The sequence below is a fragment of the Toxorhynchites rutilus genome, chromosome 1, assembly GCF_029784135.1.
Source record: "Toxorhynchites rutilus septentrionalis strain SRP chromosome 1, ASM2978413v1, whole genome shotgun sequence".
Classification (NCBI taxonomy): domain Eukaryota; kingdom Metazoa; phylum Arthropoda; class Insecta; order Diptera; family Culicidae; genus Toxorhynchites; species Toxorhynchites rutilus.
In genome coordinates this window covers 30769684-30795292 of record NC_073744.1, presented here as the reverse complement: position 1 = coordinate 30795292, position 25609 = coordinate 30769684, and the positions used below count along the sequence as shown (strand labels likewise).

General features: G+C 37.7%; 2 protein-coding genes across 3 annotated transcripts in view; one reads left to right on the top strand and one right to left on the bottom strand.

The window, feature by feature from the left end:
• Positions 1-25609, top strand: part of LOC129761816 (coiled-coil domain-containing protein lobo) — a 523331-nt gene that overhangs the window by 19503 nt on the left and 478219 nt on the right. The gene's annotated exons all lie outside the window — the stretch shown is intronic.
• Positions 1-25609, bottom strand: part of LOC129761819 (protein distal antenna-like) — a 31700-nt gene that overhangs the window by 2743 nt on the left and 3348 nt on the right. The gene's annotated exons all lie outside the window — the stretch shown is intronic.

Here is a 25609-nt window from a genome sequence, read left to right as displayed (position 1 = left end):
AAATCGACGAAAAAGAAAAACAATAAAGAGCGGGAGAATGTTGCCGCCCATCGTGAAAAAGAGCTTTCATTATATGCTGTACATATAGCTGGCTTTCTCGGGAGGACACATCAGCCTACTCACTCACTCATTCATGTTACGTCCTACACCCCCTCCCCCTTCCCTGGCGGGGGAGGGGGTGTAGGACGTACCCCCGCTGCGCTTTTTCCCTGGCGAAGCGCGATGCATTTTCTGCGCACTCATAGAATGTGTGTGCAGCGGAAAACATGTGTTTTTGGCAAACATGCGTTCCCGCGTCCCACCCGACCATAAACCATGGCATGTTTTTGGCCGAGAGAGTGTGAGAGAGTAGCGCAACATTCACTCACTCTCTTCCTGCGAAACGCTCGAAGTGCCTCGTTCGGCCAGTGCTCGGTTCGACTTCGGCTACGTTCATTCATAAAAATGCTGTTTTGTTTTGGAGCACACCACACACACACACACACAACATAGTCACTCACGGGCACTTGTGTCCTCGTCTAATGGTATTGGTGGCGGCCACCTTCCAGATCGCCACTTCGTGTCCGACTCGGCGCCTTGTTTACAATTTGCACATAAAATCCTGACTTCGGGACTGGTTGTGTGTGTGTGTGCGAAGCACAGCATGGCCACTGCACAAACGGGGACAGGAGGAGGAGGAGGTGGTAGTGGACAGTTCCGTTTGTTGGTTAATTTTGTTTTTCATACCGTACTGTTGTCACATAGCGGACGCGCGGCGTCTTCGGAGGAAAGGACATTTCGCCATCTCGAGTACTTCTTCTGGTCTCCGTCGTGGTATTTGTGTGATTTTTTTTGCTCGAAAGTTCAATAGACATAATGTAGGGGAGAGATGACCTGCACACATGCCGTTGCTGCTGTCGCTGACCACCCACCCTCCTCCTCTGTGTGTCGTGTTTTTTCCCATTCCTAGCCGCCGCAGGGGTGCACAGGATGAGGGCGACTATGGGTTCTAGGAAACCCAACGAGGCACAGAAGGAGAGCCGAGGAAAGTAGAGGAGAAGAATGATCGCCGTTGCCAGGACGAAGTTGAGATGATGTTACGAGGAATTGCAAGGAGGAAAATACGTAAAGTCGGAGGGAGTCAATCGCCCTATACTGTGTGTACGCTTTGGCCAACGTTCTGCAGTGACGAAGACTGTGCTGAATTTATGTATTTCTCGATTCTGATTTTTTGTTGCTCAGCGCTTTGTCCCCCGCTGCTTTTGGCACAATTCTGTTTTCATTTTTCAGCTGATATTTTTTATGTGTTTCTTTCCTTGCATTTTTGCCTCATTTTTACTGCAGCTTGGCAGTGAACTGTTTGTATGAGTGTGTGTGTGTATGTGTATGGGTGTCTTTTTTTTATTTGTCCCTCCATTCAATCAGATATCAGCAGCTTGTTGTGTCCGGTGGCAGCATCCGGAGGGTTGGTCGGGGTGATGTCCTTTTGCTAAAGCACATCTGCACCACACACTTTTGTCCCACAATCGATTCAGGATATTCTGTGCACGTCCCGACGGAACTTCTACGCCGGACAGCAGCAGCAGCAGCAACAGCAAGGAGGAGTAGGACGAGAGCGGGTGAGAGAAAGTACGGAACTGAGACACACCAACAGACTAAAGATGACGTAAGGACTGGACATCAGAGCAGCAGTAGTAGTAGAAAAAAGGGGTTAGTTTTTCTTGCTGCCCTTTTTTATATTGCTACTGCTTCTCGCATTAATTTGTAGAACTTTTACTTTCGTTTGTTGTAAATTATTGGCCTGGTTTTGTGGTGCCGTTTTTTTGCTGTTTGCTTTTCGTCCGTGTCGATGCACTAGTTTTGGAGTGTGTATTGGGTATGTGTGCAGTACCGTTTCCGGGCCTGATCCAGCTGATCGGTGTGATGAAAGAGTGAGTGAGGATCAAAATGGGGAACATTTTTCCAGTGGGTGGATGAATGATTATAGCTTCAAGTTTTTTTTTGACGTCTAAAGGGGGCAAATGAAAACTTCAGAAATCATATGATAATCGAAGCTTTGCTCCGTGGGAGTGATGGTCACCCCACAAGCTGCACAACTCACGGAGAATGAAAACTTTCAGAAACGCAAGTAATCGCAAACAGGATGTAGGCTTTGCAAGACCTAATTACAGAGAAAATGACAATACGGAAACCGCGAGGGCTCTCTTGATTTCCAAGCCAGGAAAAAACGACTAAATATTCCTCTCTAGATTCAACACTAATATAATTATTTTTAAAATACCCAAGCTCTATAAGTTGTCTGCACGAGTCCAGGCAGAGCGCGTTCGTCGTTAGTCTGAACTCTAAGTGAATTCCATGTGCTTTGGCTGTAGATTTTTGTTTGTGAATAGTGCAGTATGATAAAACTCCCCGATAATGTTTTTTCCTTGGACTCAAAACTTGACATATTTGACGCCATCAAAAATATTTACACCTCGGTTGAATGATGTACACTGGAAGTTCTCGAAGTTTGTTGAAGTCATTCTAGTTTGACAAATCGTCACTCAATAAGGAGCCTGCTGCATTTCATGTTGCATCTTATTCACGCTGGCTCAATATATTGCTGCTTTTTTTTCACGCTCAACAGATAAGTTATCTCTCTTCACTCGTGCACGCTTGCTTCACATTCACTCGTTTCATTCGCACTGTTATATTGAAGGGAAAGCTTCGTCGTTGCATTCGAAAGGTACAAAGAAAGCAAAGATCGAGCAAAATCCGATTGCTATCACCAACTGCGGTGAAATTTTTGCAAAATAACTTTAATTTGAGCTCTGATGGCGAATTAGAAATTTTCAGAAATTGATTTGTACATAAATAAATATCAACAGTAGATGAAGTATGAAGCATACAGACTAAAAAAATAATGAAATGAAAAGCGCTGCAAAATTTAGTATAACGCGTGGTGTACTCAAACGCTCCCGGTGCTAAAAATTAATGTGTACATTTTTGAATAATTTAGTAAGTACAAGTGACATGTTCTTGCCTTGTAATCACTGTACATCGCAATGGTGTCATTCAAAACAATTAGTGTCCTCAGAAAAGTTATGTATGTTAGCGATTTTAGGAAAGATTTCTGAATGTTTTTTTTCACAATTGGGTGATCTTCACCCAATTCAAACGAGTACACAATAAGATTGTTTATGGACAACCTATTGTACTACTTTCAAAAATCATCATTCACTTTGCTTCAGTTTCGAATCGTATTGTTCAATCAAGTAAATCTGTGAACCTAATGTTTTAGTAGACGGAAAAAGAAGAAAAAAAAAGACTATATGGAATAATGTTGAAACGATAAAACTTAACCAAGGAACTTATTTGAACAATTCCGAGTAGAATCGGGAAGATAACCTGAACATGGTATAGATGAGGACTTAAATATACTTCCAGAGATAAATATTTTGTGTCACAAAGAAAAAAATATGGATTTACGATTTACGAGGCTTAAGAGTATTCCTATCTTATAGATACAAATGTCACCTTTTACGGCGTGAGAATATTCCCATTGTTCGAATGTTCACTGTTGGACCGTCAGCGTCTCAGTAAATCAGCGTTTCCTTTCAAAAAGCTCGACGTTGGCCCCTATAGACCGACGTGGGGCAAATTGGATAAAACTGAGATTTACATTTACAAAAAAAAAAAAATTATTATAATTTATTATAAAATTTATAATAATTTTTTTTGTCAAAAATCGACTCTTGAGACAAAAAAACAGCAAATCCAAAAAAGGCAATTTTTGTCAAAAAAATTGTTTTCGAGATATCAGCAAATCTCCACGTTTCATGCAATTCGATGAAATTGAGCATAAAGTTTTTTTTGCCAAATGTCATCGAAGCTTTGACGTCTTTGCGACAATAGTAAATAAAGTCCCATTGAGTTGAAATTTTGCATAGGATATTTTTTCGCAGGAATCAACATTTTGCAGGAAGCCCCGCTTGAAATTTCGAAGGTCACCTTTATCCCATACATTCATTGGTACCCTATAGCGTATACCCTTCAACTCGCTATGGATGAATTCAATGATGGGGCTTGTTATTTGGCATCGGAATCGTATCAAAGTACTAAATGACGCAAGTAACCGCCTTCTTCATGCAACAAGTAATTTTTCAACCATTCAATTGTGACTAGTAAATCATTCTAGGCGCTCTATTTGGCAAGACACAAACTCCAGTCAAAACGCCAAAACAAAATATTCCAGAGTATCAATATCAAATTTCGAAACCAGAATACCCCCCGCCTTTGACTCCTCGCGGAATGAGTGAAGGACACTGTTGTGTTGATTGGCAAAACCACATACAACATTTGATGAGGGAACGAAAATCGCGCACGGCAACAGACATATGTTTGCGACCCTCGGAACCCACGTCTACAGCGGTTATATCCACTCGCGCGGGTCCGTTCGACCTTCGGTCCAAATAACGGACCCCCGAATAATTAATGCCCTAGCGCGAGACGACGACGACGACGACGTTCTCCCCACAGCCAAATTCCCGGAAATGCTAACCTGCGCCGAAAAACGAAAATGAAGCATGCGAGCATGTTTGGCACAAAGTCGAACGAAGAACACCTCTCTTATCCCTATTTCTTCAGCTTCATTTATGCACGCGCATTTCGCGCGCACACCCCCTCTGCCAGGCAGCCCCCCACCTTGGTCCCTGCCTAAATCATTATATTTCGCGAGGGCATATTTTTTTGTATTTCGACAGAAGTAGCAGCAGCAGTGGGGGAGGGATGGTGACCTCCTATTTCGCCGTCGTGTATACATAAACACAACAGTCGGAACTTTTGGAGCATTATCATCGTCATCATCACCAGCAGCAGCTTTGGCAGTCGACCATCACCAGATGATGATGGTTGCTTTGGGCACGGGGAGTAGGTATTATACCCGCGTACGATTTGAAGGACCGGCGATCTTTTTTTTCGGTTTTTGCTGAACACAGACTTTCTTGGAAAATGAGTCACAAACGGGGGCCCACGACGAGGAATCGACGGGGTATTAGAGCGCTCGTGAAGAAGAAAGAAAAAAACGTTTTGATGCATTAATGGCAGGCGGACTAGGATCTCTCTCTCTCTCTCTCGCTCGTTTTCACACAAGACACACAAACGTACGCATCGAACCAACAACAGCAGCAGGAGCCCAATATCGCACACTGCATTTTTTTTCTTCTTTTGTTCTCGTCCTAATCCGGTCTTCTCGTCCTCGGGACGGACTTTTTCTTTTGTTTTGCTGCGTCTGAGGGATGAAGCTAAGCCAAGAATAGAGGGGGAGGGGTAGACACTATTAGCCATAGGCAATAATGTCCCAGTGCGCAAGAAAAAGAGGCCGATGGAGATAGGGGCGGTTAATCCCGTGCGGGAAGCTGGGATTAGTCGTCAGGTATATCCCAGGTTAGGATTTGTGTATACCCCTACGGTAGGCTGATCAAATAGTTCAGGAGTGAAAACGGGACACGTAAGCAAAAGAACACAAAATGCTTTTTTTTTTGCAGAATGAGTGAATAAAACCGAGAATAAAGCCAAACAATCGAACATTCGTAGATTCACCTACTTTGTTCTCTTGAACGAATTTTATTCGTTCATATTCAGATGGTGGAGAGACTTTGCGAAGCAAATCAGGATTTTTAGATCACCCTTCTAAACTCGAATACATCGCGAGTAATCGGTTGTCCACCTTACTAACCATAGATGTAAGAAAATTGGGCGGACTCGATTATCTACAGTCTTCGATAACTTTTCACTGTATATAATCGAATCCTGTATATAATCGAGTCAAACAAATTTTTTTTTCATTTATTTTTTTATGCATATATGTTTTGTTTTTTGAATATAAAAGAAGAATTTAATTTTTGATTCATCCCCTTAAAGCCAGAAAACACCTTTCTCACATGAAAAAAAATAAATTTATTCAGAACCTCTTATATTTGATGAAAAAAAATCCTTCTACGCATATGTTCGAATCTCAACAATGAGAGAGTTATAGACCTTTTTTTCTGTTTCGGACTCTGTTGCCTCAAACTGGCTCTACATTAAAAAGTACGCTACGGAAGACGGTTCTGTTGCTTTCATTTGAAAGATGAGAAAATTTAGTGTAGGATATAGTAGTGGAACATCTAAATTAGTGAATTTAAATGACATTTCGGAAGTGAAAACTTTGAAGTTAGTAATTTTTAACATGTTATTATTTATTTTATATAATCGAGTCCGACCTGTATATATATATATATATATATATATATATATATATATAAATATATATAGTTATAGTCATGTTATAGTCAAGAATAACTGAGTAACTGAGCCTGTAAAAATAAACGAATTAAAAAAAAGGTTTGTCATCTTCCACATCGAATGTTTGTCTAATATGGAGTCGCGACTTTTTCGTTGCCTACATAATGTTCATCGTTAAAAAAATCATTCAACTCGTCCGTTACTGTCTGGCAGACACAACATATAATTAGTTTGTTTCAGGATTTTTTTACACTCTTGAAATTTGCTCGCCATTTCTGAAAATATTTGCAACTAGCTCAGATTTTTTATTCCTACTTTTTATCTCAATTAACATACTTCCTCTGATCATTGTTCATTAATCATCCAATATGCTTTATCTATCTTAATTAAAAGTGCTTTTTACGAATGCTACTTTCAATATCTCTTCACTCAGGGCTTTAATACAACCTATAGTGTTTCTCCTAGGAAGGCCTTCTCCAATACAGTATCACAGTACACAGTAGAAATTTTTCATAGGATTTAGGAAATTTAACCTCCTGTATTTAGTTTTAATCAACTAGACTACCATTCCGGCTCCTTTAAACTTATGTAATTGAGCCTGTAAAAGTGAACGAATTTAATAAAAAAATAGACTAGACTATCAAGAACACTACTAAAATCATCAGAAATAACAGAAAATTCAGTGGCAAATGCGTCGTCTTTTTCAACAAGGCAACACATGTTTGGAAGGCCCCCAACTGATCTCTGGTAGATTAGATTCAACGCATGGGGTTTCAAACTAATCACGCAGGACTTTGCTCCTTTAAAAAAAAATAAGAACGCCATCCATCAACAATACCTCTCTCGATAAAAGATCTAAGATTTCATAATTTCTTTAATCTTGTGTTACCATGCTCAAGCAATTTAGCATACTGTTTACTGTTCAACTGTTCAATTGTGTAAGGAAGTGTTTAGAAAACTTTCACAGTGAGGCTTTCAATATGGAATGTCAAACATTCGATTTTATGCCGATGACAGCTGTGAAAAACTTCTGCGAATACAATGAGTGGAATTTCAATCCAAATTAATATTCTAAAAAAAAATACACGGTGCTAAAAATTTTTCCCCTTATGCACAATTCTTGACCGATTTCGTAAATCGCAATGCATTGGTAAAACATATGACTAGTACCGTCTTCCGGGGCAAATTGATCACCGGGGTGATACTGATCACTAATGAAAATAAACTAAATTTTTTTATGATGTTATTTAATTAAATTTAAAACTTTTTTATATGACACGACCAATAGTTATCTGTAGGTTTTTTTTCGTTAGTGTTTTTCATCGAAAAACTTATTAAGTTGCATAATAATTTATCTTTTTCTGGACAGCATTTTCCATTTTCAAGCATTGTAAAGACACATATTTTCAACAAATCAAAACGATATTCATAGACGCGAAACATATTAATTCACACTCGTTTGATCCTTTACGAATTGGAATAGTAATCAGATAGTTACAATTACAGGTCGGACTCGATTATATGTGATTTGATTATATACAATTTTAGACTCGATTCTATACAGTTTGGATTTTTTTTTTAATATTTCAAATATGACTTATTTCAAGAAAAAAGTAACCTTTCAACGTTAATGTGAAATTTAAGTGGTTATTACATGTATAGTGGGGTAAAAATCGTGATTTTTCAAGATATTGCTTGAATTTTCACCAGGAATTGTTTATATCGATATTGCAGCCAAATTAAGATAGATAGAAGTTTGGTGTCAGAGAACAAATTGTGGAGTGGTTAGAGAGCTCCAATTTAATTGATAGAAACAATCTACTTTAATGTAAATTTTTATGACAAAATTAATAATAACACATCAATAATTATTTAACATTTATAACTTTTAAGTCTTTTACTTCCGAAATGTTATTAAAACCCACTAATTTATATGTTCCACTACTATATCCTATACTAAATTTTCTCATCTTTCAAATGAAAGCACCAGAATCGTCTTCTGAACTAGTTTGAAGAAACAGAGTCCGAAACAAACAAAAAGTTCTATAAATCTGTCATTGTTAAAATTCGAACATATATATGCGTAGAAGGATTTTTTTCATCAAATATGATCGTCTGTCACCTCCTGAGAGAGTCTGGATAAATTTATTTTTTTCATGTGAGAAAGGTGTTTTCTGACTTTAAGGGGATGAATCAAAAATCAAATTCCACTTTTATATCAAAAAAAGAAAAATACATGCAAACAAAACGAATTTAAAAAAAAAGGTTTTTTCGACTCGATTATATACAGTGACTGTGTATAATCGAGTCCGCCCTGTTCTATTAAAACAAGTGAGAAAAAATAATTTTACAAAAAAGCACCGTAAATAGAACTCTTTTGCTTGACGAGACAACCAATGTTGCGTCTCAGTTTTCTTGGAAACGGCTGAACCGAATTAAACGCAACGAGTTTAATTTGGCAGAAACAAGTTAAGGAACCATAGATTACAGAACCTAAAACAACACAAAACCCGCCTTTTGGAGTACCAAACTTCATAATATATATAATATATATATATATATATATATATATATATATATATATATATATATATATATATATATATATATATATATATATATATATATATATATATATATATATATATATATATATATATATATATATATATATATATATATATATATATATATATATATATATATATATATATATATATATATATATATATATATATATATATATATATATATATATATATATATATATATATATATATATATATATATATATATACAGTCAACTCTCCCTTACTCGATGCCTCTCTTACTCGATGGGCTTTGTTTCATTTTTCCATGGATTTTTACCTCGCTAACTCGATTGATTTTCGCGTACTTGTTTTTGTGCATTTCTAGCTGTCATTTCAATTGCTCTTGAAAGTGAAGACGAAGTGTTCGTATTATCAAGGATTTTTTTTTTCAAGTATGGAAAACCAGGGAAAACCTTTCAAGCGAACGATTAAAACGCTAACCATAGCGCAACGTTTGAGCATCATCGAGCAGGTCGAAAAGTATGGGCGAAAGGTGTCTGAAGTTGCAAAAGATTTCAGTATTGCACAAAGTACGGTGTCAACACTATTCAAGCAAAAGGAAAAATGGCATCGGATGGGAAAATTGAATGTGGACAAAAAGCGTATAAGGTTGGTTGGGAACGAGAAGCTGGAACGGTCAACGGAAATTTTTGTCAATCAAGCCAGAGAGAATAATTTACCTCTCTCAGGTTCTATTCTTCGGGAGAAGGCTTGCGAATTTGCCCAGAAACTGGGAATTCCCAATTTTAAAGGAAGTTCTGGATGGCTAAGTAAATTTTTAAAACGGCAAAAGATGACATTCCGGAAGCTATGTGGCGAGAGTGCCAGTGTAGATCTCAGTGTAACGGACAACTGGATTTCGCAAACCCTACCCAGTATAATCGCCAAGTATGATGCACGTGATATCTACAATGCAGACGAAACGGGACTTTTCTACAAATGTTTGCCAGACAAAACATTTGCATTTCGATCAGAAACTTGCCACGGAGGAAAATATTCGAAACAACGTCTGACAGTCATGTGTGCAACCAACATGGACGGAAGCGATAAACTACCATTGCTGGTCATTGGAAAGAGTAAAAACCCACGGTGTTTCAAAAAGAAGAAATCATTACCAGTGATATACGAGAGTAACACCAAGGCCTGGATGACCTCTATTCTTTTTGAGCAATGGATTATGCAACTTGACGAAAGATTTTCCAAAGAAAATAGAAAGGTATTGATTCGGGAATTATGTGTAATGGGAATGTATCATACTTATATCTCTTTCTCCTCAAAGGTGGTCATGTTCGTTGATAATTGTACAGCGCACCCAAAATCTCTCCAACCAAAGCTTAAATCGATAAATTTGTAGTTTTTTCCACCAAACTCTACTTCAGTAGTTCAGCCGCTGGACTTGGGCATAATCAAGAACCTGAAACAGTACTATCGCCATGAATTAGTAAAACGAAGACTGCTAGAAATGGAAGATACAACGGTATTTTTTTCCTTTTTACATTCATGTTATTCAGCACTCATACTGTATTCAAATATACTCTAGGACCCTTCAGATATATCGGTATTGGATGCAATTGAATTACTTTCACGCTCTTGGATAAACAAGGTTAAATCTGAGACTGTTCAAAATTGCTTCAGGAAAGCCGGATTTTCCATAAATGATGATGATGATATACCGCTGGCAGAATTAATGCGTCGTGAGCTTGCTGCTGTCGACAGTGCAGTACCATTCGATTGTTCATCGTCATTTGATGAATATTGCGAAATGGATCAAAACGTGATTTGCTGTGATCTAATGACTGATACCGATATACTGGAAAGTGTTAAAGAAGCTGAAAAAAACGTTGAAAATAGTAGTCCTATGGAGTTAGAGGAGGTTCAGGAAGTTTCAGCTGATTGTTTTGAAATTACACCTTCGAACGTTAAATCGAACCTAAAGAATATGTCCGAAATATTGCAATCAACTGAAAATGTTCCCGTGAAACTATTTGAACATTTCTTTGCGATTGAACAGTTCCTGCGTGATCGTTACAATTTAGTTTGAATTACATACATAATTAATATTTTCTTTGTAACCTAGTTCCTTTTCCATTTTACAATAAAACTGGCCTACTAAACAAACATCCTATGTATTTTAAATTTATATTAAAATTTGAGAAAAGAATGTATAATAGTACATGCGCATTAGTACATATAGGGTAAATGTTCTAATGCACAAAAACAAATCAATTATAGTAATATCCTGTATACGCAATGGTACCGATTATAGTAAACCCCATGAACCATAATTGGTTTATTCCTAATTGGGTCATATTTTTAAGCCCTAATATTGGGACACTTACCCTAACATCATATATTTGCAAGGGAGAGTTGACTGTATATATATATATATATATATATTATATATTATATTTTTATATATATAGTGACTTTCAACACTTTTGGCTGGTTTGTCACCTATACCTTCCATTTTGGAAGAATGTCGGGAGTAAGAATCGAACTCGTGATCTTTAGCGTGAGAAGTATGGATGTTACCACTACGCCAGATCTCCTTCACATTTTTCAAAAATAGCTTATTCGTGATTTATTCAAAACAATATGACCTTATTGACGTAAACCGGATATGTTCCCGATCAGGTGATTACTTTATGACCATAACCAAATCGCGTCATTCGACATATCGAACTTCATGATTTGTCAAAACTAACTTATTGGTGACCATTTCAAAGGGATTTGGTCACATTAGGATAGCTCGTACGGTTTCCGGATGACCTGCAGCTCAAACTTCAGATCGGGTATAAGAAAGGCTTGACTACAATTTAAGATGGATGCGATCAGATTGGGTATCCCTAAACCCTAGGATTATGATTTATATGACCATAGGTAAAGAAATCAAATCAGATTTTTCAAAGTATCAAAATGATGTATCGATTTATCGCTTTCCATTAGGATGAAGATTGAGCCCTCAAGGACATCCTGATTTGTGCCGAAGCCCATGAAAAACCATAGGTAGAGCTCCTGGCAGAAGAGAAATTGATTTTTTGCAGCACTGTGTTATTAAAAATGATGACAAAGGAATATTGTTTTTCTTCATTATACTCAAAAATACGGTACAAGATGATAACAAGATGGAACAATCAAAAATGGTCGAGAAAACGTTACGTTTGGTCAGCCTACCCTACGGGAGAACGAACGAACAAGTTCGGTGTGTTTGGTATCCAGAACACAATCTGACGCATCATCCCTACCCGACAATATTTCAGTAAAAAATTCGATCGATTTGGAATAGATTCAGTGGTCCCAGATATAGGGAGAGTCTCGGGAGAGCATCTAGTTTGTGTCGACTCACTGCAATCAAACCACCAACACTCGCGATTAGAACCCCTCGCAGCCAATCGCATCTCGCATCTAATACAAAACCCACCGAATCCCAGACATATCCTCGGGACACTTCAAAGCAGTGTCGGACGTGGATTAGCGCGTCAAACGCGCGTTGATTTCCTTCAACCGGCGGCGGCAGCCACATCGCCATCGCATTATCATCGTCATCATTTCGCCGAACAGCATTAGAAGGAGGCAAAAAACAAAACAAATAAAAAAAATATAAACAAATTATCCATCGAAAGCGAAGCCACTTGATGTCTTCTCGCGTGCGTGTGTGTGTGTATGCGCGTTTGCGAGCAGCGCTGAATTGAAATTCTAATGCTGCATGAAAATACCTATGCAAATTATGCTCTTCCCCGGCGGAGTAGGAGGAGGAGGGGAGCAACGTGCCAGTCCCATAATTTGTTGCTAATATAACGTAAGCATGCGTTTTTGTTCAATTTGCCAAGCGACCACGACGGCGGCGTTGGCGTTGGTTATGTTGGGCCCTCGTCATCGTCGTGTCTAGCGTCTACATAACGGCCAGCAGCAAAGGTTAGGGAAGGTGGTTTCACAAAAGTACGGCAGAAAAATATAATTAACTAGCGACCTGTTGCATGCGGGAGAATCCAATGTGCGCTGGCTGACTGTGAAACCTCGAGTGTGAAAAGGAGAGCGCATAGAACCCGTATGATCGGGAAAGGGGACGACAGAGAAAAGAAAAAAAACACCCGAAAACAAATAAATCAAATCGTAAAAATATACACATAACTTTCATATCACTCTACCACTGTATCTCGTCGGTTTTCACTCTCGGTCGAAGGCGCGCCTCCTGTCGGAGCTGGGAGCTCGGATCCAGTGCTGGTGGTGGGTTGTTGTGGGTGGGTGGGCGTTTGTCTGCTTAGTGGTTGAACTCCCATCGAAAACGAAGTTATGCAATGGCATCAACAATACGCAGGTTGGTTGGCTGCCTGGTCGCTGATGGAAGTTGTTGAATGGGAAGCTGAATGGTTTTCTTTCTTCGTTTTGCATCACTTTTCTTTAACTCTTCCCCCTGCCTAATCTAATAAGTATTACGCGCACACACAGAATAAAGCAAAAAGGGGGATACGGAGTACTACATCATCGATTGCGTGCTCCATTAGGATTTTTTTTGTGGCTGCAGTTTTTCTAAGGTTTGTTTCGTTTCCTCCCGAAAGTTTCAAGGACTTTCGGCCATCATCGAGCGGGCGAAAAAGGGAGGGTGAAAACGAGGGGGGGGATCAGAGGTAGAAATACTCAGTGCGATGTATTTAATGTTTCATTCACTTTGATCCCGCGTCCATTCGTATGTTTTCTTCTTCTCATTTTTTTTCAATTGACACGATAATTGTTGGATTCTGTTTGGGCTTCAATCGTTCAGATGTTATGTTTTCCATTACGAAAACTTGTTTACGGACATTCAAACCACGGGAAAATGTTGTATGTATTCCCAGTGTCAGTTTAGCATCTCCATGCTACACCAATTGAATAGAAAAACAACCGATTTTGAACCGCCCCTCGCTGGTTTTTCTTAAATTTTGTCAAAATGCACTTTAAAAAATTTGTGCAAAAATTAAATGTTGCATACAAAAATTTAAAATGTAAAAATTAAGATCATAAAACGGCTACGTGATAACTTAGATACTTCATTTTTACATGCTGAAAAAAATAGTCAAATCGGACCACTAGATTCTGAGATAAACGTACCGAATCTCAGAATCGCGTTGAAAAACGCGATTAAAGATTTGTACAGCAATGCAACTTTCTTTGAGGCGATATCTCAAGTTCTACTGAACTGATTTATTTCTAATTTGGTATGCACATGCTTTATATATCTCTCTATCGCAAGAACCCATAAAAATATTTTCGATTGTACTGTTTTTTATTTTAATTTGAATCGGCATAAAAACGTACAAAAATCTTGAATGTAGAAGTAGGCCAAAGAAACGCTTGTAACTTTTTTAAATTTGAATTTTTTTTTTCGGTTGATTATTTTTGTATTCTTTAAAGATTGCTAAACAAAGATTATTTTTTCCGGGCTCGAAAACGCATCTAAAAATCATGCTTCTCAACTGGAATACGCTCCCAAATATATTTTTTTATATGTATACTGTGTGAAATTTACAATTTACATAATCTTTATATACAGCGCGGAATCGATTATATACAGTTTCCGATTTCTTTTCACTGTATATAATCGAATCCTACATATAATCGACCCGAAAAAAAAATTTTCAATCGTTTTTATGCATTCGTTTTTTGAATATAAAAGAAGAATTTAATTTTGGATTCATCCCCTTGAAGTCATAAAATACCTTTCTCATATAAAAAAATCCGAATTCATTCAGGTGATAGAGGATAATATTTGATGAAAAAATTCCTTCTACGCATATGCTCGAATTTCAATGACAGAGTAATAGAACTTTTTTTTTGTTTCCGACTCTGTTGCCTCAAACTGGCTCTTCATTAAAACGTACGCTACAGAAGACGATTCTGTTGCTTTGTTGAAAGATAAGAAAATTAAGTACAGGATATTGTCGTGAAACATCTAAATTAGTGGATTTAAATAACATTTTAAAAGTGAAAAACTCCAAATTAGTAATTTTCAATGTGTTATTATTAATTTTATGCTAAAAATTCATATCGAACTTGATTGTTTCTATTAATAAAATTATAGCTTACTAATCACTCTGAGACGTACCAGCTGAAAGTCTCAAACAATAAAGAATGAAAAAAACATACTAATCGCTCTACAATTTGTTTTTTGACACCCAACTTCTATCTATCTCAATTTCGCTGCAATATCAATATAGACAATTCCTGGTAAAAATTCAAGCAAAATCTTCAAAAATCACTTTAACGTAAAAAGGTAACATTTTTTCTTGAAATTAGTCATATTTGAAAAATAAAAAAAAAATTCAAACTGTATTTAATCGAGTCCAAAATTGTATATAATCAATCACATATAATCGAGTCTGTATATAAACGAGTCTGTATATAATTGACTAACCGAGCTATAACAATTTTTATATGGGGCAATATTCCACGCCAAATCAGTGGAAAAACAACAAATTTTTGCGCGACGCTCTTCGATTTTTTTTTTAAACTTGGTACATATGATGGAAGCTACTAAAAATCATACTTTTCAAACAATGGAATACCGGAAATTGTTTAAGTTTTCATTTAAAAATGTCGAACAAACTTTAAAAAAATATTTTGGAAATTAAAAATCATTTCCTTCGAAAACATGTTTTATTTTTAAATTCTCAATAAATTGGCATTTTGTAGGTTTTAAGTTAAATTTTTTGCAGAAAAAGTTCTGCAAAAAATCTGACTCGAAAACTATAAGATCTTCAAAATTTTGGTTAGTGAATGAAATATGAGAAATTGTTTAAGTTTTCATCAAAACATATCGAAAAATAAAAAAAAATGGGTGGGTTCTATCTACGATTTAACCGCAAGGTTGACGTGGGACTACCGTTGGCTTATAGATTTTTTTGTTTTTATTGAATGAATGAAACAATTTTCGAATTCAATTGAATTCAACATATTTGCTGTGTAAGTAAAGAATTTGAACGAACGCCATGCAATATAAGGCACCTTGGTTTTGATGGTTGTGTTAGGGAACACATGTCGGTGAGATCAAGTTCCCCCAACTTGCATGTATTTGCAATGCCAATTTCCTCAGATACCTTGGTTTTGATGGCTGTCTTGGGGAAACCGTAAATCGGGCCAATCAAAACGGAGCAGTTAGGGCGTTTAGGCAGCGTTTGAAATTTTACAGTTATTCAATTGCTTATCTCAGGAAAAATAACATTTAATCAATTGTGCTTTTGATAGATGCGTAGAAATATTTCCTATCAATTGATGCGAACATCTTTTCTATATATTAAGAAATGTTCGAGTAATAAGTATTCGAAATCTTGAATTTTTTCCTGCATGTTCTGTGTTTAGTTTTTCATTGTACCTTCCATGTATTCTGGTTAGACGTAGTCCTACTTCAAAAAAATATTTTGAAAGTGAAAATTCATTTTTCTTAAAAACTTGTTTTATTTGTAATTAAAAAAATATGTAAAATTATGTAAATAGCCCAGACAAGTACCAACAAGTCATCCATACATCGGAAAAAGATCACCACTACAGGGAAAACGTTTTTCTAACAACAACTTTTCCAAGTTTTCTTCGAAAAATCACTACTAATGTTTTACTCGTAACATTGTTGTGTGTAAATTATTGCGATTGAAGCGTTCTGCAAACTTTCCTCTGTTTAGAAACACGTCAAGAATATGTCAAACGCGAGAATTTACACACAAAAATGTGAAGAGTAAAACATTAGTTTTCCGGGAGTCTCCATTCAAAAATACCCTATATTCCAGGAAGTAAAACATAAAATATGGAAAGTTGATGTCTTCTACAAAAGTCCATATTTCAACAAGATCTAATGTTTTGTCGAATACTCTATAGCGCTATCTTGACTTTAAACAAAATAAGGATAATTTGTAATTTTTTTTAGAGAAAACATGAAAAAGTTTTTGTTAGAGAAACTTTTTCCCTGTAACAAAGTGCCCATCTTCCGATGTATGGATGACTTGTTGGTAACTACTTGTTGGCTATTCGTATTTTTTTTTTCAAGAATGTAAGAAAGCACGTTTTTAAGAAAAAATAATTTCAATCTTCAAAATATTTTTTTCATGTTTTTTTTTTAAATTTTTGTTGGTATTTTTACATAAAAATTTAGACATTTTTTGTCAATTTAAGAAAATGCGTTTAAAAAAAAATTATTTCTATTTTCAAAATATTTTTTTTCAGCGTATTTTTTAAAACTTTTGTTGGTATTTTTGCAAGAAAATTTAGACATTTTATACAATCTCATATAATTATTCAACCAAAATTTTGTAGGTATTATGTAGGTTTGTTATGTATATTTTTCAGTAAGACACTTTTGTTAAAAATTAAGAAAAAAAAACTTTGGCCCTTTACAAAAAGTAGTCTATTTTTTTCTAGATTTCATTCTATGAACAATGTTAAAGGTAGAGGATAGAGAAAGTATTGCAAATGGATAGAGAAAGTATTGCAAATGGATAGAGAAAGTATTGCAATTTAAGCTCATCCCGTTTTCAATTTAATGTGTATAAACGAGCTATTCGCGATTCATGATACATTAGACATCCAGCTAGCATCCAGATAACAGCGAGTCTCTGCAAATGACCTTTCTCACGGCCAATTTGGACTGAACTGAGAAATTTTATAGTCTTCATAATTCAAACCACGGTCATCATTATTATTCAAGTGAAAGTCGCGTTCCAGCTAGCAGGCAGCAGTCTCTCCCTTTGCTGATGTCAGACACAGCTGTTTTGCTTGATACAAGGGTAGAATAGAATATAGATATCGCACACAGTGGTGCAATTTTGATCAGTGGAGACACCGCGTCGTTTCTCATCTGGTGGAGAGTGGTTCTGTATTTTTGCACCACATCATTGCTACATCTGTACTGGAGTGTAAGTTCAAAAATTTAAAAACGAGATTTTTTTCGCCTCAGAATGCGTTCTCGGAACATGCGCGAAGTAAGCATAGTGCAGAGCTTGCCCAGACTGACAGAAGCACGCGCGTACGAATGGTTGATGTTTTGCGTTATCAATTTTTTTTCTCTATAATAGTGACTTTCAACACATTTTGACTGGTTCGTCATTTTTGCTTCCATTTTTGGAAAAATGTCGGGAGTGAGGATTGAACTCGTGACCTTTAGCGTGAGAGGTATAGATGTTACCACTACGCCAGATCGCCTCCACATCTTGCGCTATCAAATAGATAACAGTGAACATTGAGACAATGAGAACACAAATCTCGTGCGTCTACAAAACCACGCAAACCCATCGTTCCTTTTCATGACCACCAAAACTTTCGACTAAAGAATTATTTTTTCAAGATTTTGATGGATTCTAAAATAGTATCTGAAGTAATAAAAAGGAAGTTTCACAGTTTTTTGCTGTGGAGGCGATCTGGCGTAGTGGTAACATCTATACCTCTCACGCTAAAGGTCACGAGTTCAATCCTCACTCCCGACATTCTTCCAAAAATGGAAGTAAAAGTGACGAACCAGCCAAATTGAGTTGAAAATCACTATAACACAGATAAAAAAAACAGTTTTTTGCTGGGAGAGAGCTTTTGTGAATTTGGGTGCGTGTTCGAATTTATTGTTGTAATGATGATGATGTTTTGAATTACAGAGATTTAGCAAACTCTTAGACTTTCTCAGTTCATTAGCCAATTTGCTCGGAATGGAAAACTAAACCAAACGATCAGTATTGAGGACGGCCTTTTGGAAAGCCTCGCTACTGCTGCCATTTGGTCGCTAGCAGGATAACTGATAAATCGTGAATGATTGAGTGTTCTTTGGAGCAAACGTTCACGCCCCTCACTCAGGAAAGAAATTCATTCATCAGTGCTACTAAATGTTTTTACCAAAAAGTTTCATTCTTGAATTCCTATAATCTTTTTTTATCGACGGTTACAAATTCGATTTCGCATTTCGTCCTACGCTAGTAATGCGATCGTGTCGTTATGCTGGCAGACGGGTATTTCGATTTTCCGAGCGAACTAATTATATTTTAAAAGAAATGTACGATAAATCCATGAAATCACGACGCGAATTGCGAACAGCATCTAGGATCGGATTGTGCACTGGTAAGCTGTTATACTGTTATACTCGCATCGGTAAAGCAGTTTTGTTTTGATTTCGGTGACATACAATCCGATCGTTGTATGGACAATCGGCTAACTTTCATGCAAGCAGGTAAGAAATGCATCCAATGTAGGATGCATTGTAGGATTATTTTACACCAAATATTGTATATCCGTTTAAAAAGCGGAAATCCATATTTGTTTCCAATACTCTCCTAAAGATAATCTATTCGAGAGTTAATCTACAGCATATTTGCCAACAGATTATCGATCAAACGTTCCATCAATAGACGTGATCACGCACGCGAATTGGGTCCTCTAGGCCAACTACACTCCCACAGATTTCCCAACCCCTAAAAACCGGTCCCTTACGGCGAAATGTAGTGCGGATACCCGCTAGTAGGGGCGACTCTCTTATAGAAGCGGACACCCCGACTGCTTGCTGGACAGCGAAACAAAATACCATCCTACACTAGCACCACTTAGATCCCTTCCTTCGGCTACATCTCGGTTTCTCCAGAGTCCAGGGGGACGGCCAGCTAACACGATGAAGAAAGCAGCGTTCTTTTTTTCGGATGGAAGAAAGGCAAAAAACATTGGCTCAAAGTGGAGGAAAAATTCACAAATTGAAGTAAATGGCCACTACCGCGCGCGCCAGGAGTTTTTTCCCTTTTTCATGTGTTTGTGTATGTAGGTATTTTGCAGTAGCATGGTTCTGATGAGATGAGGGTGATTTGTGCTATACGACAGAGAGTCAGAGTGGAGGGTGCAACAGCAGCAGCAAAAAAAAATACCAACTCCTCCACTCATGAGTTATTTAATCTCGCTGCTTGACTAGCTGGACTGGCTTGGCGCACATACATAGACACGCGACCCTTCACGGGAAAAGATCGCCGGTTCGGGCAAAAAAAAAGACAAACCAACGAACGAACTTGAAGATCCCTGCGGAGCCGTCCAACGCAGGAGATGGAGAAAATCGCGAACAGCGCGAAAATGAAAAACCTGGCGAACAATACCACGCTAAGTATGTTTGTGGAAAAGGGGAGTGGACGACAAGGGGCAACTTAAGAACTTTTCGTGTTGGAAAAGTCTCCTTCTTCTCCTATCCTCCTGCGTTGGCCACGGTGGGTATGGTGGACACCTGAGCACGTTCTGTGTCCGCCGCAATGTACACCGAGGGATTGCGCTTTCCCCACTGATCCGCGCGGAGGGGGAGGAAATCGATCCGCCACCGAAAAGGACACGTACGGTGTATTTTACTCTTCCCAAGAAGGGAAAACACATGTATGCATCACGATGATTCCACACACGACGCGCGGCGACGATTCGATTCGAGGTCACTCCAAGGACCTCCTCGGGAGGGGGGAAGTGGGAACACGCCATTAGCTGGAAATCGACGGAGTACCGTTAGATCCTGGAATTTCCAGTCTGCCGGGTCCTCTCATTTGCATTCCTAATGAGCCCAATTTCGAGAAACTCTGCCTCGCGGCAAACTCCCGCGACCTGGAAGAAATTCCGCAGACAGTCAATCTTGATACGCTGTCTCATCAATCTAACGAAAACAAGAAAGGAGCAAAACTTAACCCCGCGTCGTCGTCCAGGAGGACCAAACACGCAACACATCGACCACACCAAACACCACTTTGTGAATTTTTGCTGTGCCGCGGGACCAAATATATATAAAAAAATTGAGCGCAGCAAACTCCGAGGCACCCTAATGAATTATAATTAACCGCTCAACCTGTCGAAAGCCGAAATGAGGCCTGCCAAACACGGCTTACTGCCGAGCCCGCGCGCTCCGAACTCGTTATCCTTGTTTGCTTCCCCTAGCGCGCGCCACGGACCGACCGCGATTAGAAGAAACGCGCTGTCTCACCAGAAATTTCACCCCTCGGTTGATTCGGAGTAACTCGCAGTTTTTCTTCTTTTTTTTTGACTGAACTTTATTTTTTTTGCGCGCTCTCATTCAACTTCCTTCTCCTCAAGCTGCAATTTGCACGCACACCGGCTGGCTGACCGTCAGCATTTTTTTCGCCGACGTCGTCGTCGTATACATATACGTATATTGATTTTAATTCCGTCGCGACATCGGTCCCAGCCAGCGCCCATCACACCTCCCCACTCTTAGAACGCAGAGAGGAGCGAGGGTCTCGCGCGAACCTTTTTTGCTTGTTTGCCTAATAAAGGACCGCAAGCTGTGATGCACGCTGCAAACCCCTCACCCTACCGCACACCCAAACGTGGCCTGAAAACAGCGCAGAAAAATTAACGCGAGCTTCGCAACCCCTCCGGGGTTGAAATTTGAAGAGTTTTTGGCGCACAAACAACCGTTATGTGTGGGTCTGCGGGACTGCGGTCGGTTGATTTTTTTTTTTGTGTGTGCACCACCATCACCACGCGATCGAAACTCGGAAAGCTCAGGAACCCACAACAAAAAAAAACAAGCGTTTTCTGCAGCCGCTGTTGGTGGTTTTCGAGACTATCGCCGCGATCCGCTGCCATCTCCGATGATATTGAAATTTGATCCATAATCGTTCTAATGGATGCCAGACCTATTGAAGCCAGTCGGGCCGTCGTTTTGCGCTTTTGACGAATGACGCCTCGGAGGATCCGAAAGTGTTCCGTGACTGACTTCTTGTTCTGTAATGGGCTTCATTGTAGGGTTTCAGATCAGCTTAAGGGTAAATCGGAGGAGGATTGCAGTCTGCATTTTACATCCGTTGAGCTGATAGATACTGACTTACGAACCGTGCACCCAAACCTTTGAGTAATAACGAAAAGATCGTTTGAAAAGTACTACCTTGATCAAAAATATCTAGGAGGTGACAGCTCCCAGAGCGGCCTGATCAGAAGCTAGAAGCAATGTTTCCCTGTAACTTCTTTCTGTTCGTATTCCGTCTGGTGGGAACTGTGGGGTAGATTGTATTTATGCGTTGCTCTACTTATAGACTCAACGGGTGCATGGATGGTGCTCAAAGGTCTTGCTGAATGAACACTTGAAGAAGATCACTCTGGGGCTTCTTCATGATACAACTGTTGTCTTTCGTCTACGGAAATATAAACACTAGTTGGTATCTAAAGATCATCTTGTCAGTGGAACACCCAGCTTGAGTTAAAATCTACGATGAGAATATGAGTTTTCGGAAAACCCGAAATATAAGCACAGAAATTCCACAGAAAAAAGTTGTACGATCGCTCAGAATTTCGTAATATTTGGAAGGATCGATCCTTATATGAAAAAAATAGATTCGTATTTTTTTACATCTTGTTCAATTTCTTTTATACACACCTTGATCAATATGTTTCTGGGAATCATCCGGAAAGATGAAATCGTCCCCTCTCCATGGAATACAGTGCACTTTGACCAAGCCCTTCTCAGAATGATGCTCCGGATATCTTTCAGTTATCGTACAATCAAATTTTCGTGCGTACTTCGAGCTAATGTCACCTTAGCCTAAAAATGAGGTGCAAACACGAACAAAAATTGCTCAGCATGCAAATATTTTCAATCAGTACAGAAATCATTGAACAATCCATCTGTAAGGTCGTGTACACCATTGGTCAAATAATGTAAAAGTCATGACCAGAGATGCCAACCTCCCTGATTTTTCAGGATTTCCCAGACTTTTTGATACGTTCCCTGACATCCTAACCGACACGACACTGACACTGACTTTTGCCTGATTTTTCTGAAATGATCCTGATTTTTCCTGATTTTTTATCAGAACGGAAATTATCCGCAAAAATATACTGGTATCCCTGTCAAAGCTTTTTCGGTTGAAAATGATGTTGGTTGTCATGATAGCTCTCCGGTTCTCCTGAAATTCCGAATTGTTTTCACTACGCACAAGTGTTTAGATACTTCTCAAAACAGTGCCAGATAATTTAATGAAACCAGAATATCTGAATATCGATTTAATCTGTCGTGATGGATATAGTTGGATATTTTGAATTTTATTCAGTTATATACGATTGTGATTCGATAAGTTATACGATTCAATGTTTGCTGGGTGCCTATACTTATGACTACTACGCTCCGTCGAACACTTCTTTCAAAGATCCCTTCAGGCGATCCAGAAGTGATGAATGTGAAACTGTGGGCAAGCAGAGCTCCGAACGCACATCTGGTACGCAAACACACATGATCAACCTTAGAGGCGAATGCACTGCAAAGTTCAAAGCCTTTTTATAGCAAAGAATGAAATACAAGCTACAAAGCAATTATACATGATACGAGGATGTATTTCCAAACGAGGTACAAGGGGACTGAGTGAAACATAGAAAAATCGAAAAAACCGCGTCCTGAAGTTTTGTTTTAACGACATGCAAGAGAGAGTTTCTTACATCGAAGAGTTTTAATTGTGGTGAGAATTGGAAGTACTTCGAGAATCCCTAGCCTCGTGGACGTTAATAATTTCAATAAAGACGCGGTCAAATTGACAATTTGAAAATATATAATTAATGCCATTGCAAAAACAATCGTGCATCATTCTATATATAAAAAAAAGGAAAATTTTTTTAGTGTATTTTTCTTTTGTTTTATTGTATCAACACTGTGTCCTCAGGATGCATGTTCGCGATGCATAATGATGGGAGCTCGTGCATTAGCAACAGAAATACAAATTTAACCCATTAGTGCCCAGCGTATGAAATTTAATACGCATAAATGCCCGTTTTTGAAAAACTGTTTTTGAGGAAACTAAAGTGTTAAGCGCATTTTAAATGATACCACATGACAATTTAAGAGTGTTTTTGTGTCAGTGTCATTTTTGTTGTTTTGTTGTGTATTGAAGCTTCAAAGTTCGAGTTTCCCGCGAAAGTCGCAAAGTAAACATAACCTACACCTGGGCAGTAATGGGTTAAACATATGTCATGCTTGTGTATTGTTCATGCGAGGAGCTGAATAAATCGTAAATCAAATATCTTCGGATGCTTCTATAAAACCACGCAAGCTATCGGCCCTTTCTAGGACCACCGAAGTCTTCTTCTAGAGAGTTATTTCTGAAATTTTGATGCATTCTGAAATAATATTCGAAGTGATAAATAAGCGTAATGATTAAGGGGGTATTCTAGTGTAAAGACACGAATTTCGGACGTTTTTTCGAGCTCCGTAAAAATAAAACAAAGAATATTTTGACTTTCTATTATGTCATTATTTGTTCATCTATCTTTTAACAATAAAACAAAATTTGAACGGAGAAAAAATATTCGTAACTAAAATAGTTACAAGCTGAAGAAGTGAGGGAGTTCAACAAAAAGTTGTGCCATGGCGTACACGATTCAAGCCCTTCTGGCTATCTGAAACAAAAAAAAATCGAACAGATTCGGAACCAGTAAAGATGCCGCTATCGCATGAACCTCGAACAAGTCAAAAACATGTTTTTTGACAAAATGGCGGCCGTTTGAAAAACAAAATGCGGATTAAAACGATTTTCCTACGTTTCCCGATTTTTTGAAAATAGTAAAATTTTAAAAATATATATTTTTAGAGGTTCATGTGATAGAGATGCATGCAGATTGTATTCATATAAATTTGACATGAATCGGTTCAGTAGAACTTGAGATATCGTGTACGCCAGTTTGAAAAAACTTGTTTCGAGAAAAACGCGTTTGAAGCCGTACCAGGTTAGATACCGCTTCACTAAAATGGCACTAACTCGGTAAGTAGAAGGATTAAGTCCTTTCTGGAGTATATTCTTGAATGTCTGAGCTACTAAAAGGAAAAAAAATGATTTTTTTCAAATTTCTAGACTAGAATACTGCCTTAAAATAATGCCATAGTTCAAGAATAACAATGCGGTCGTGTCCTGGACTTGTGTCTTTTCTTGAATCTGGGTATTCTTTTACATTTTATGTGCTATGTGTTTATGTGTAATTAAAAATCTAGATGTCTGATTAAAATACGATGTTTGAGAAAGTTGTTGGAAAATTAATGAACTATTTTTTCATTATTAACTAAAATTGAATTTAATATTAAAAACTTTTATATCTTTTTTTTTGTATATTTTTATTTGAAAAGCGTTCCAATTTAACAAAGTTTGACATACAGTGGTGCCGTGGTAAATTCACCAAAAAGAAGATATGAATTTTTAAAAATTTACTAAATTTTAAAACAGGGCGGTTTCTGATTTGTTTTCTCTGTTAAAAAAAAATTTTTTTTAAATCGTTTTTTTGCATGTATTTTTGGTTTTTTGAATATAAAAGAGGAATTTGATTTTTGGGGATGCCCTTAAAGTCAGAAAACACCTTTCTCACATGTAAAAAATAAATTTATCCAGATTTTCTCAAGAGGTGATAGACGATCATATTTGATGAAAAAAATCCTTCTACGCATATGTTCGAATTTCAACAATGAAAGAGTTATACGCTACGGAGGACGATTCTGTTGCTTTCATTTGAAAGATGAGAAAATTTTGTATAGGATATAATAGTGGAACATCTAAATTAGTGGATTTTAATAACATTTTGGAAGTGAAAAACTTGAAAGTTAATAATTTTTAGTGTGTTATTATCAATTTTATCCTAAAAATTTATACAATTTGTTCTTTGACACCCAAATTCTATCTTTCTGTCACAATGTCACAAAGTATTGAAATTTAAGAGAAGTAACATAAAAATAGAATCTCCATGCGATTCTACGTGAAAAACTATACATAACGTTTTATTCCTGGACTAACCGTTCTCGAGATATAACATTTTATTTAAATTTCTAT